The sequence below is a fragment of the Cuculus canorus genome, chromosome 6, assembly GCF_017976375.1.
Source record: "Cuculus canorus isolate bCucCan1 chromosome 6, bCucCan1.pri, whole genome shotgun sequence".
Lineage (NCBI taxonomy): Eukaryota > Metazoa > Chordata > Aves > Cuculiformes > Cuculidae > Cuculus > Cuculus canorus.
The window spans coordinates 22946783-22959671 of NC_071406.1; the positions used below are offsets into that span (position 1 = coordinate 22946783).

General features: G+C 39.1%; 1 protein-coding gene across 4 annotated transcripts in view; it reads left to right on the forward strand.

Moving 5' to 3' along the window:
- RAPGEF4 (Rap guanine nucleotide exchange factor 4) overlaps positions 1 to 12889 on the forward strand; it is a 153253-nt gene that overhangs the window by 61281 nt on the left and 79083 nt on the right. The gene's annotated exons all lie outside the window — the stretch shown is intronic.

Genomic DNA, 12889 nt, shown 5'->3' on the forward strand with positions numbered 1-12889 from the left:
TTTGAGCTCTATCTCAAATTTGGTTAAATTTTTTTGACTGGAATCAAAAAGTTACTGGGAAGAAGGGAGGAAAAGAAGGCATTTTCTGCCAGGCAAAGTGGTTGCATTTCATTAGGGAAGCAGACCAGCAGAACAGTCTTTGTACCCACAGCTGAGTATAGGACGTCTGGCACATTGTGGCCACACAAAAAACATTATAACACAAAAAATATTTGAAGTTTGTTTGAGTATGCTTTTAATAAGAAGGTTGGGAAAATTACCAGGAGCTGTTAAGTTAAGAGAAACGGGCAGAAAGATGAGTGGACAAGTTGCTTTCTGCTCTCATCTGCCACTGCACAGCCAGAGCCAGGGTTATTTGCTCCACCCTCCTAACAAGGTCTTTTAAAAAGGATTTTGTATTGTCTTTGTTGAGTATCTTTGAATTTTCAAAATGTACTCCTGCAATGAAATTCTAAAACCAGTCCATTAATCTTCATTTGATAATCTAGAGGAATTATTTAAATTCATAGTGCAATAATGTGCACTGGTTTTTTTTTCCTGCTCTACTGAAAACCAGAGTAATTTGTTCTCCATGTAAAACCAGTGTATTTATCTAGTACTGCTGCTTGCTTTGTGTAAATATTATCCCTTTTAAAACATGGTTTCCAATGGGTTGGGAACAAGAACATCTAGGGTTCATGAGAAGCACATGGCGAGGCCTCCCCAGCGCAGCCTGGTGTATTTATTTTAATTCCATTTTGTCATCTACTAAACAAACAAAGACATGATTCCATAAAGTCGATGCAGGAAATACAGAGATATCTAAGAAGTGAACAATTGAAAGCAATGGACCAGAAAGAGGTTTTACTTTCAGAATTAATGATGTATTGTACGTCCTGGCTGGGTTATACCTGCTCAGTGGGGTTGAGATTTCAGTATGGTAATGAAATTATTTCTAGCCATGTGCAAGGAGGTATCCAGAAGAAATGGCTGTTTGCCCGAGTGGAAGGGAAACATACATGTTCAGAAAATTGATTCCATCCCAGTGAGCTTGCTAATAAACAGATAACCTTTAAAACCAAGTTTTCGAATATACTTTTAAAAGCCAGGTCTTTCAGAATGGCGAACGTAAGCGCTACCAGTGTTACACTGAGAGTGTCTTTTAGACAGTTCGACGAAAGTTCTCTCCCCTGAGAGGCCAGTACTTGGGCGTTTATGCTGACAGGTTGTGGAAGCTCATGCTTTGCAAATTGTTTCTGGAGGAGTCTTAGTGCAGAATTTAGGTTTTCTCAGTGCTCCTCGGATGTGGAATTCCCTTGCCAAATGCCTCACAGAACTGCTGCATTGTTACAGCAGTAGTGTATGGCCAAGTTTAATGGTCTGTTAGTAAGTCTTCAGCAATCTCCTTTCTCTTTCTCTTACAGCTGATTGTTTATAGTCTTTCATTATCATAATTTATGTAGTCATTTCATGCAAACTTAGTAGTAATAACAGAATCTGGTTATGCCTAGTTAAACCTCTGTTTGGGATAGCGTTGGCTTAGTTTATTGGTTGTACTGGTTTTGGTGGTATTGCTTTAGTGTGAGAAAGCAATGTCATTCTTTTGGAGTGAAAAGGGCTCCTTAAAAGCCCTTTTAAGGAAAAATGCCTTTAAGGAAAAGGCATTTTCTTTTCAGCCTTTGGAGGTCTGTCCTGTGGTGGATGCCAGTGCAGTGAACTTCTTGTTCTCCGTTACCTCATGCTCCAATATAATGTTACTTGCTTTATGTGAACAAAAATCCCCGGTGAAACATCCTGTTCTTGTATTTAGCTAATTTGTGCCATCCTGCATCTTTTGTGCTGTGTCACTTGCCTCTGCATCTTGCCTGTAAGTGCACTGTGAGCCTTTCTGAACGGGAGGAGGGAGAGAAAGGATCTGACCTTTCAGTTTGAGTGTAGGAACTTAGCAAAGCTGGACCCCAGTCAAGCTGATTTCAGGGCTCTGTTGGATAGAGGAGGAGATTGATATGATGTTATACTCCTCTCCTTCCACTCTTCTTTCTTTTCCTGGAATGATTAAAATTCAGTTTAGTTCAGTACTTTACCCTTCATTATCTTGTGAGTTGTCTCCATTTTTTCGATGTTGCTCTTGTTTCGTTTGTCTCTTTGGTCATGTGTAGTTTGGTCTTAACAACTCTTTACTATATTTTTCTCCTAAGGAAAATCTACAGTGCATCTTCATTACTGTGTCCAACTGCATATCTCAAATGCTGTTTTAATCTTCATGATCTGTCATGCTATCTGTCATCATGAGAATGATGGCTGATAATGAGGAAAGTAAATAAAGTTGACCATTTTTTTGTGCTTATATATTTTATTATGAAAGAAACTCCATTCAAAAAATTAAACAAATAGAAACCAAAGACTATTTAATGCAAAATTTCTGCCCACATTGAAGTGTCAGTCTTGGCAAATGGGGCTGCATGCCTTATGTTCAGCTCAATTGGAAAAAACACAATTTGAGTAATTTTTAAATTGTAACCAAAAGGATTTGGATTATTTTTACTCAGCAGAGTTAATCTGGGATGATGTTCTGTAATTTCTTTAAACAGGTCACTCGTCAGCATCTCAGAGTAGTTCGGACTCTGCTTGGCTTTATACTATTTTAATCCTTTAAAATTCAGATTTTCTAGCCTATTTTCTTCTGATTTTGCTTATAATTGACACCCTGGTGCCACAAGGTAAAAAATAACAAACATAAATAATGCTTCACTGTTGAAAATAGAGATTAAGCTTGTGATTGGAAAATTGGCAGAGTCTTGATATTGTATTATGTGCTGTACATTTTGATCTGCAGCACCTTTAAGCCTAAACTGTCTCAGCTGGCAGCGAGATTTAAGGAACTTCTGCCTATTGTGAAATTATTTGTCCATTTCTAAGACATCAACAGGTGGAACTGCTTCTTTAATGGCAATAAGAGAAATGAGAGAGTTCATTTATTAGGCATATCCACCATGAGTTCACGTTATCTCTTTTTTTTTTTTTTTTCTTTTCTTGTTACAGTGTGCCTTATTCCTTGAAGTTTGTCCACTCTGTGCAATATTTCAGCTCTTCAGTGAACTGAAGGGCTCTGTTTAGGTGATGTATTGCACTGCCCTCCTGTCTTTCACCCATTGCTTCCTGAAACATTTTTGTTTCATGGAATCATAGAATTACCAGGTTGGAAAGGGCCCACTGGATCATCAAGTCCAACCATTCCTAACACTCCCTGAAACTGTGTCCCTAAGCACTTTATCCACCCGTTCCTTAAACACCTCCAGGGAAGGTGATTCAACCACCTCTCTGGGCAGCCTGTTCCAGTGCCTGATGAATCTTTCTGTGAAGAATTTTTTTCTGATATCCAGCCTGAACCTCCACTGGCGGAGCTTCAGGCCATTCCCTCTTGTCCTGTCCTCTGTCACTTGGGAGAAGAGGCCAGCTCCCTCCTCTCCACAACCTCCTTTCAGGTAGTTGTAGAGAGTAATAAGGTCTCCCCTCAGCCTCCTCTTCTCCAGGCTAAACAACCCCAGCTCTCTCAGCCGCTCCTCATAAGACTTGTTCTCCAGCCCCCTCACCAGCTTTGTTGCTCTTCTCTGGACACGCTCCAGAGCCTCAACATCCTTCTTGTGGTGAGGGGCCCAGAACTGAACACAGTACTCAAGGTGCGGTCTCACCAGTGCTGAGTACAGAGGGAGAATAACCTCTCTGGTCCTGCTGGTCACGCTGTTTCTATACAAGCCAAGATGCCATTGGCCTTCTTGGCCACCTGGGCACACTGCTGGCTCATGTTCAGTTGGCTGTCAACCATTGCCCCCAGGTCCCTCTCCTCCGTGCAGCTCTCCAGGCACCTCCCCCAGTCTGTAGCACTGCATAGGGTTGTTGTGCCCCAAGTGCAGGACCCGGCATTTGGCCTTGTTGAACCTCATGCCATTGGCCTCGGCCCAGCGATGCAGCCTGTTAAGATCCCTTTGCAGAGCCTCCCTACCCTCCAGCAGATCCACGCTTCCTTTCTTCTTATTTCATCTTAATGTTTCTTTCTTCTCTAACATTTAACTTCAGGTGGCACTTTTTTCCTTCTTTCCCATCCCTGCATGCCTCCATTCCTCACAGACACCTCTCATGACGAGGTTTGAAAATGTTTCTGGGGCTGAGGTGAAATGAATAATGTTACTTTACTTTGTGCCTAAAAACCAAAAAGATCTTATTAGAAATAGCCACAGCAAGACTCTGGATTAGAATCACAGAACAGCATTTGCTGTGTGGGCTTTTTTAGTCTTGGTGAGAGACTGTCAGATAAATAAAACATCTTCGGTTTGAGAAAGTCACTTGTGCTGACTCTTGTCAGAGAGAAAAACCTTGAGAACTGCCCCGTCCAAATAAGGCTGTTGCATTGCAGATTGTTAATACATTTCACCTAACCCTATGTTACAGCATAGCTGAATCACTGCTATTAATGCTGTTCGCACTTCAGTTTGCTTGAAGTCAGTCATTCCCATCCAACACATTTTGATATCTTCAGATAAGATGCTGTTGTGTAGGTCTATCAGAAGCGGCTGTGCTTAAAAAGCCATTGTAGGGACCTTCAAACATGAGGTGCATGAGATGTTGGACCTTGCATGTGGATGTGAGGCAGTGTAACTGAACACTATTACAAAACAGCTGAAATATTGTTGTGAACTCCAGTGGGGAAGTAACACAGGCAGCATTTATTGTATTACATTGTGTGAAAGGGACTCTGGATCTGAGCAGCTGAACCCATCTCTCATGGGTTTAGCATCTCTCATTTATGCTGGCGAGGTAATTCCAGTGATGCCACTGCTGGCTGAGTTGAAGGCTCAGGTATTTTGTGGTCCTGTTAAGTGATATCAATCCAATTGTGAGTGATTTTCTGTGTCAGAATACTCTTTTCCATGCACTAGAAGGAGCAGACTGCTCAGTCATACTTCCAGAATTATAATTATTTAGTTTGTCTTTAGGTTTTCCTCTCTTATTTTGTGTTACATTATTTTGATTTCACAGCAGTGTTACTGAGCACGCTGCACAATCTGCTTTCAAAGCAGCTCACACTGTAATCAAAATAATATTTAAAAAACATTAAAGAAAGGCTAATGCTGTAAGGGAAATTCATTTGTATGTTTACTTATTTACCCTTTTGAAATATCCTCATGATTGTTAGACACAATTGAGTACAAACAATCACTTTGAGGAATTATCCGTGAAGAGGAGGTCCTTAATATTAGAAGAGTAGTGGAAGTTGGTATGTGCTTGTTTTTGTGGGAAGCAAAAGCATGATGTTTGACTGACCCCACTGAACTCATTAACAGGTTTATATTGATTGTAAAGTAATTGATACTTAAGCCAGAGTTTCCTTCCAGATGAAAACAATATTCTAGACTAACATATTTCTGTGCTTAGAGGTTGTAAATATGAAAAGTGGAGTTAGAGATCAGCTCATCCTTTTGCTTCAAATGTCCTTATACAAAAAATAGAAGGGGAGGGAAGAAAAGCAGCTGTTTATGGACAACGGATAAAGCCAATGCTGCACACAGTGTGAACGTAAAGCCAATGTGTCATTAAAGTCGTACTTAAAACCTATTTTTAGGATTTAAGTATTGCGCAGACCTTGTGGTGACCTTACAGAATTTCACTACGGAGGAACATGAATTCAAGCCACTGTCAGCACAGCCTACACTGGGAAGTTTGCAGCTTTTCTCTGTCTCAGTAGTGCATGTCTATTTCCACATACATTTCTTCAGATGAAGCCTTTTTCAGAACATTCATGCAAAGATATGTTGGTCATGTTTATTAGGCCTTGTGTATTTGCAAGGTGGCAATCTCAGAGTGTAACTAATTTAGTTTAAAGGCACTTGCTAACTTCTTACTTCTTTAAAACACAACTCTTTTTTCCCCTTGCTGTGCAGGTTGAGGTGTGTGATCAGAAATAAGACACATGTTGCTGTAATTACAGAATTTACCATTCTGTCAGTGCACTTTATGAACATAATTGTCTTCCTGGTGTGACCTTTTGTCTCAGCTGAAGCTGTGCAAGGAGGCATACCATGTAGAGGAAATAGTGTAGGAGACAGCCCATAGCTGTCCAGGCAAGGAGCTGAACAAAGACAGTTTTCATCCTTTATTTGCGAAGCACTTATTACATATCTCTGATCTTCCTCATACACAGTCTTCTGGCATGGCACACCCAGATTGGGCTCACCCAAAAGAGCACATCTTGGCTTCTCCTCTCATTCAAATAGTGTATCTGAAAATAGAAGGTGTGACTGCCTAAGGGTAAAAAGAAGTGTTTTGTGCCCAGAACTTTAGGAAATTGTTCTTGGGACAGGTTTCCCTTGTGCATGGCCCATGAGATGGTGCCACACTTACCTTGATCTAAGTGCTGTCAGCATAGTTGTAAAGGTTGGCTGTAGTAGTAAGAAAAATTATGTTAAACTGGTACCCTTTTCTTAGTAGTTCTCTGTTTTTGAGACGTATTTATTGCCTTTGCTTATAAAGATGCAGGTTTACAATTGTTGGTGTTGTGGAACAGGAAGAGGAGTGAGGTTCTGTTTTGCCACTTACATCATTCAGAAAATTTCAGCTAAGATGTGATTTGCTGCCTCTCCTGGAAGTGATAATGAAAGGGTAAGAAAGAAGAGCACAGCTTGATTTTCTGATCTTTTATTGAGTTTGATCCACTGCTGCTGACAGTCATCATCATCTGATTTTACAGAGAACAAATTCAACACAGATAGCGCTGTGAAAAAGTAAATATGAATTGTATAATGCTCTTTTTCAGCCACTTCTGAAAGCTTGAACTTCACATTAAAGGCAGTTATACCATTATAGTTCTTTCCTATGAATATGTTACCTACTCTGTGGTTACACAAGTGTAGTAAAAAAACCCACATAAATCAAATGAACTGTTTGTTCTTCTTTATGTATTTTCTTTGTCCTCTTTTACGTATATGCAGTCTTTCCCTCCCAACCAAGTCCTGTCTCCGCCCAACTGCATTTCCTGACTGGATTCCTCTAGGAGACAGAATTGGAGGGCTGCATGATGTAATTTCTATATTTAAATTAGATGGAGCTGAATAGGCTGTGTAATTTGTTTAATCACTGCTCATACTCTAATTTACTTGGATTTGATTTTTGCAGTGCAGTCTTATCTTTGTGTTTCTATCTGGTAGCCAAGTCTGCTATTTGGCATGATTTCAGAGAGCTGGGTGCATTTTTCTTTTTGACGAAAACTCAGGGGGATTTTGTGATCAAGGAAGTTCTGCACACAGAGCTTTTCAAGCACAATAAATTGATTTAAGTGGGAACGTGATGGAAAAATATATGCCTCCAAACCAAAGAGATCAAATAAAATCTAAAGCATAGTTCATTAGAGCTATGCAGGAACATCCAGAAGACAGAAAATAGGTAAATAATTGGAAAAAATGCAGATTCATCTTCTATTACATAAACTGTACTGATTCTGGGATCAGGATTCAGCAATTTCAGTACAGGCATTTCCTATATTTATTTTATCTAAATATGACTAGATGGTACTTCACTTCTGCTATTTCAGGCCTTGTCTATCTCATTTTAATGACTTGATAGGCTGATGCATACAAAACAGTCTGTTCAGTAGGCTGTGGTAAGATCTTCACTTGGTTTATTTTCTATTTTCTGCAATATGTAAAGATATGTTTTTGCTATTGTAACATTATTTTTTCCTGAATTATCATTTCCTTTGGAAATAGCTCATTTCTGTTCTCTTACTTATGCTGTGAGTGACAGTAGTTATATATGTATTCTGTGAATGACAAAGGCAAGTATTTGGTAATATGTAGGGTAGGTGATGTTCTACAGTGAAGCACTAGCTTTAAGCAGTGATGTACCATCCAATGTTAAACAGCCATGGGTCAGATCATTTTTGAGATATTCAGTTAAGTTACTGTCACCTGAAATTGATGGCAACATTCTGATTGAGCTTGCTTAGAAGAAATACACTTACTAATTTATAAACATACTAAGAAGGTGGTATCTGAAATCAGAATTATGCCAGAGTCTTCTGTGGGTCTTGGCACATATTATCGGGCAATAGAATCATAGAATCATAAACCGGTTTGGGTTGGAAGGGAGCAATCCAGTCCTTGTCTTGTGATCCATCCACTTGAGAGGTTGGGAAGAGAAGTGAAGACTGGGGCAAAATAATTGTTGAGTAACTCAGACTTATAGTCCACTGTTACCCGTTTGCCAGTTGTGTTCATTGAGAGGGGTGTACACTCTCTTTGACCTTCCTTTTCTGGCTGACAGACCTGTAGAAGCCCTTCTTATTATTCTTTATGTCCTTTGTTAAGTTCAGCTCCAGCTGCTCCTTGGCCTTCCTGACGATAGCCAGTGTATTGCTTGGTTTCCTCTTTATAACAAGATTTGGGTAAGAAACAACTGTGAATATAATTGTCAGGGGCTTTTTAAAATGAAATTCTGTAAGAACATTCTGTAAGGTACTTTTTATTGTAATAAAACCTAACAGATAGTAGGCAGATGCCCTATTTTTTCTGTGGGTTAGTTCAGTGAAGAGCAATCTTTGGAGCATCAGGTCTACAGGCAAAGATGTAGACCATGAGATAGCAATCTCTGCTTAGTTTGGTGGGTGAAAAAAGAGTCCAGATATCAGGGGCTCTTTCACATTTCTCCTAACTGTTCTGGAGAAAAAAGAAGCAGCAGCAGTGCACCATGGGAGTGATGCAGTCTTGTGAGTAATGCTCATAAGAGAGATATTTCATTGCCAAAATGGTATGACTGGCAGACCCAACTTAGAGGAAGAACAGAGTTGTACCGAGGGCATCAGTGATCAATTATTTATTGTCAAAAGAAAATAGAGAAGCTGGCTAACATTGTCAAGCTACAGCATGTATTCTCTGAGATAAACCATTATAGTGATATGGCAGCTAGTGTAGGAGGTTTGCAGAACTCAGTTAAAATAACAGCCAAAATAACGGCATCTAATACAATAGTTACACAATGTTTTGAAAAGTGTGTGTGAAAAGGGCACCGTGATGTTTGGCCTAGGATTTCTACAACTTAAATTAATTATTTCATGTTACTCCCAAGTCTGCAAGCAGTGCAGGCTCTGCTTCATCACCTTCTCTGCTACTAGCGGTGGTCAGAACAGGTGGCAGCAGAAGTACACCTGGTCAAATGTGATACTCTGGGTTGAGATTATGAGTGGGGGTGAAACAGGAGAAGGTGAGAGAATGTATTCAACTGAGCACCTCTTGTGGGATACAAAACCTCCAATGTTAAAAGAGATTCACTTAGTATCTGGGATGAGGGAGCATCAGAAGCCTGACTTAACTCCTTAGTCCTACAGACCATCACTACCCGGGTCCTTGTTACACAGCCCACCAGATAGTTTTTGCTGACTGGAGAACTACTGCATTTGCGGGAGTATCTGGTTTGGAACCTGCATTCAAGGCTGTATATCCAGGAGGTCTTTCCTTCATTAGTTTTGAGACTTTCCTGTTCGAGTGCTGTAGTTTTGCTACACGATACACATGGAAGACAACAAAGGGTCATCTATTTTATACTTTGCATCTGCCTGGCTTGTTTTGGAATGTTTGTATTGTATAGATCTTTTTTTTTTTTGCTCCTTCTTTCCCTTTATTCAGGTATTAGCTTTTCAACACTTGCAGCAGAAGAGAAGGAACTAACTACAAAGATGTATTTTATATACCTTATGTACACTAGAAAAAATTGCAAGCAATTTTGAGATAGCTACATCATAATTATAGTAATTACTGTTCTAAACACTAGCATATAAAAATAGACCAAATTCATGGAGTAGAAGACAAATATACAAGGTTCACAGAATAGACGAAAATCTACTGTAGATAACCTCTGAAACTAACTGCACTTAACTGTAAATAAAGTCTAAATAAGAGCATGCGAAGAAATACACTGAAAGGTCTGACAATGACTGGCCTTATGAACTGTTGATATGAAAATTCACCTATAGCACCTCCCCACTAAGGCAAGTGTGTGATTCTCTTTCCTACTTTTCTCCCATCCCCAACTGTTCCTTGTCAGCACTCTTCTATGCTTTAGGCTATAGCTGTGGCTGAAAAGGTCGTGTTAATTTTCACCGCTGTGTGGATACAAGGCAGTCAGTAACTGGAAGAAAAAATACTGTCTTTATTACTCGTGCTGTCAGATTAGATGCAGGAAGTGTCTGATCTTTAAGCTGTTGCATGAGAGAGTTTATAAATTGGTGGAAATCTGAAGACAGAGTGAATAGGTCACTGAGTGTAGTTTTAAAACCTGCTGTCATGTTGGATTTGCAGAACTTGAAGACTTCTGCTAATAAACAACCTTATGACGATTTGATAGCTGTTGCTGTCTTTCACAAGGAAAGCCTTTCCAGAGTTCAGATCATGGAATACATTTTCAAAAGCCTTTTGTAAATATTTAGTCTGCTGATCTTCAGGATAATTTTAAAATGCCATCTACCAGTACAATTTAACTTACTGCATTTCTTGTCTTGCAGACATTACAGTAACATGATAGGTCTCACAGTCAGTATTGTGTTTTCCTCATTATCTCAACTTAGAGAGATATCATGCCTAGAACTTCATTACTCCATCTGATACTGTGAAACTTTATGCAATTAGATCTTTGCACACTTAGACTTCCAGCAAACAGTGTTTCCCTGACTTCTTGACAATGTCCCTTGAAATTTCATTTGGCTGATGAGGTGACGTGATTTTAGGTATAAATTATACCTCCTGTGTCAGCCTGCATCCTGCTGAGGTGTTTCATGGGAGAACACGTGTAGGCAGTCATACCGGCCTTCCCTCCAGATACGGAAGGTAGTTTCATTTATGCAGAGGTCTGCATTTCCCTGACAGGACCTGAAAAACTGAGCTTCCTGAGGACATGTCTTGAATTACTGCCTCTTCTGGTAATGCCACCTGAACTCCTCCACAGGCAATGCTACTGACTGGGCTTGATCCTGATGGGCTTTGGCATCCTGAGCATGAGGTGGGGCTAAATGGAGTTAGGTGTTACATACAACTCCTTTAAGTGTTATGTTAAAATGTTACGAAGAACATTCAGGAAAAATATTAGAGAATTAATCAAAGAGAAACTGCCATGCAGTGTATGATGACTGTGAACAGTCATGTGGGTGGAAAACAACTGCCTTCCTACAATTCAACTTCCTTATCAAGGTGGATTAAATGTAGACTAATAATGTTTTTCTGGGAAAATGCTGTTTTGGGAGAAACAGGACAAAAAACATAATATCATCTGAATGGTGAGGAAGAACAAAAGAAAAAGGCCTATAAAATTTGACTTTATCATATCCCAAATGAAAAAAATCAATTTTCCATTTCTAAACTGCATTTCAAGACCAAAATCAGTAGTGTAGAAAAAGACACTTATCTCATGTTTGAATAAAATGATATTTCAATGCCTTATGACCTGCTTTCATTTTTTCATTTGAACAACAGAAATAAGTGTTTCCCTTGTTTTCTGTGTGTGGTTTCCTAGTTGAACTGAGAAAATAATTATTTCTGATGTTTTTCTTCTCACTGACTTCCAGGCGTAGAACTGGATGCAGAGTATGGGAAAGTGAATGGTTTGGGAAATAAAATTGGGGAGTTTTATCCTCAAATGAAGTAGCATTTATTTTGTGTGGCTGGCCAGGGATATAACATAGTTTTGCTCCTATGAGTTTTCAGCTGGATTATGGGTGAGATTTAAATAATACATTACTGAGCTTTAGGATGTAATAGCTTGTCTAAAAATAGGATTGGATTATTAAGATTAATGTAATCTTTGTAGCTTTTGTTATTATTTAGAATGCGAGACATTCAGTCTTTAGTGCTAGAATCAAAGGCGTTTCATATTGATTTCCAAGAAAAAGAAATGTTAAAAAGCTAGTATCAAGCATCTGTTAAAATCCAGGAGACAACATTTTAAAAAGTAAACACTTCCAAAAAGCTCTGTAGAGCAAAGGTTAAAACTTTTAAATTAAAATTGTACTACGAGAGAAATTTTCTGTCTCGGTTATTTTCTGTGCTTTGTTGAAACCTACATGAATTTCAGCTGATTGGTTGTTCACGTTCAGCTGACTGCACACCCTAAGGACTGCATGCCACAATTTATTTACACTGATCATCAGAATCCCTGTTGCACAAGCTTGTTTTCTGGCAGTTCCAGAAAAGAGTTATAATTGTTTACTCTTAAGCGTGACAGTAATTCAATATGATTGAAAACAAAAATGTCTTTCTTCATTGAATGATTTGTATTTGATAAAAGGACACTTTTTTTTCCCCTTTGGTGTTATTTTTTAGCTTCTGTGAATTTCTTAAGCCTTAGACAGAGCTTTGAACCTTATTGATCATGTCCCCAGCATGCACTGAAGAAAAATACCAGTTACTGACATCAGTTACAATTACAGAGTTTACAGTGGTAGAGGGAACATTATTTTTACAGTTTCAAAATTTCATCGGACAATGCAGGTTTTTTGCATGTGTATACATAGCGTGAAGTGCTGTGTTTGTGTGTTTCATAAACTTGTGGTTTCTGAAAACCAAGCTTATTGCATCGGAATTGAATTTTTAAAGTTTGCAGTCTAAACTTTTTATATTTTGAATCTGTAGTGGTACATGATGCTCACAAATCCTTAGATAACAGCCTCGTCTCCATCCCTAAAACAAAGTAGCTTCTAGCTTGAGTTCAGCCGAGTCATGTACAATGTCTAACACAAAATCCCCGAGATTAAACCTGTAGCTTGGGAACCAAGAGTGACACAGTAGGGACAAACGAACGGTTGTAAAATGTGTTCTAACCTGTCACAGTAAGACAAGGCTCTACTCAATTGCTTCACTCGGTATGAGTGGAT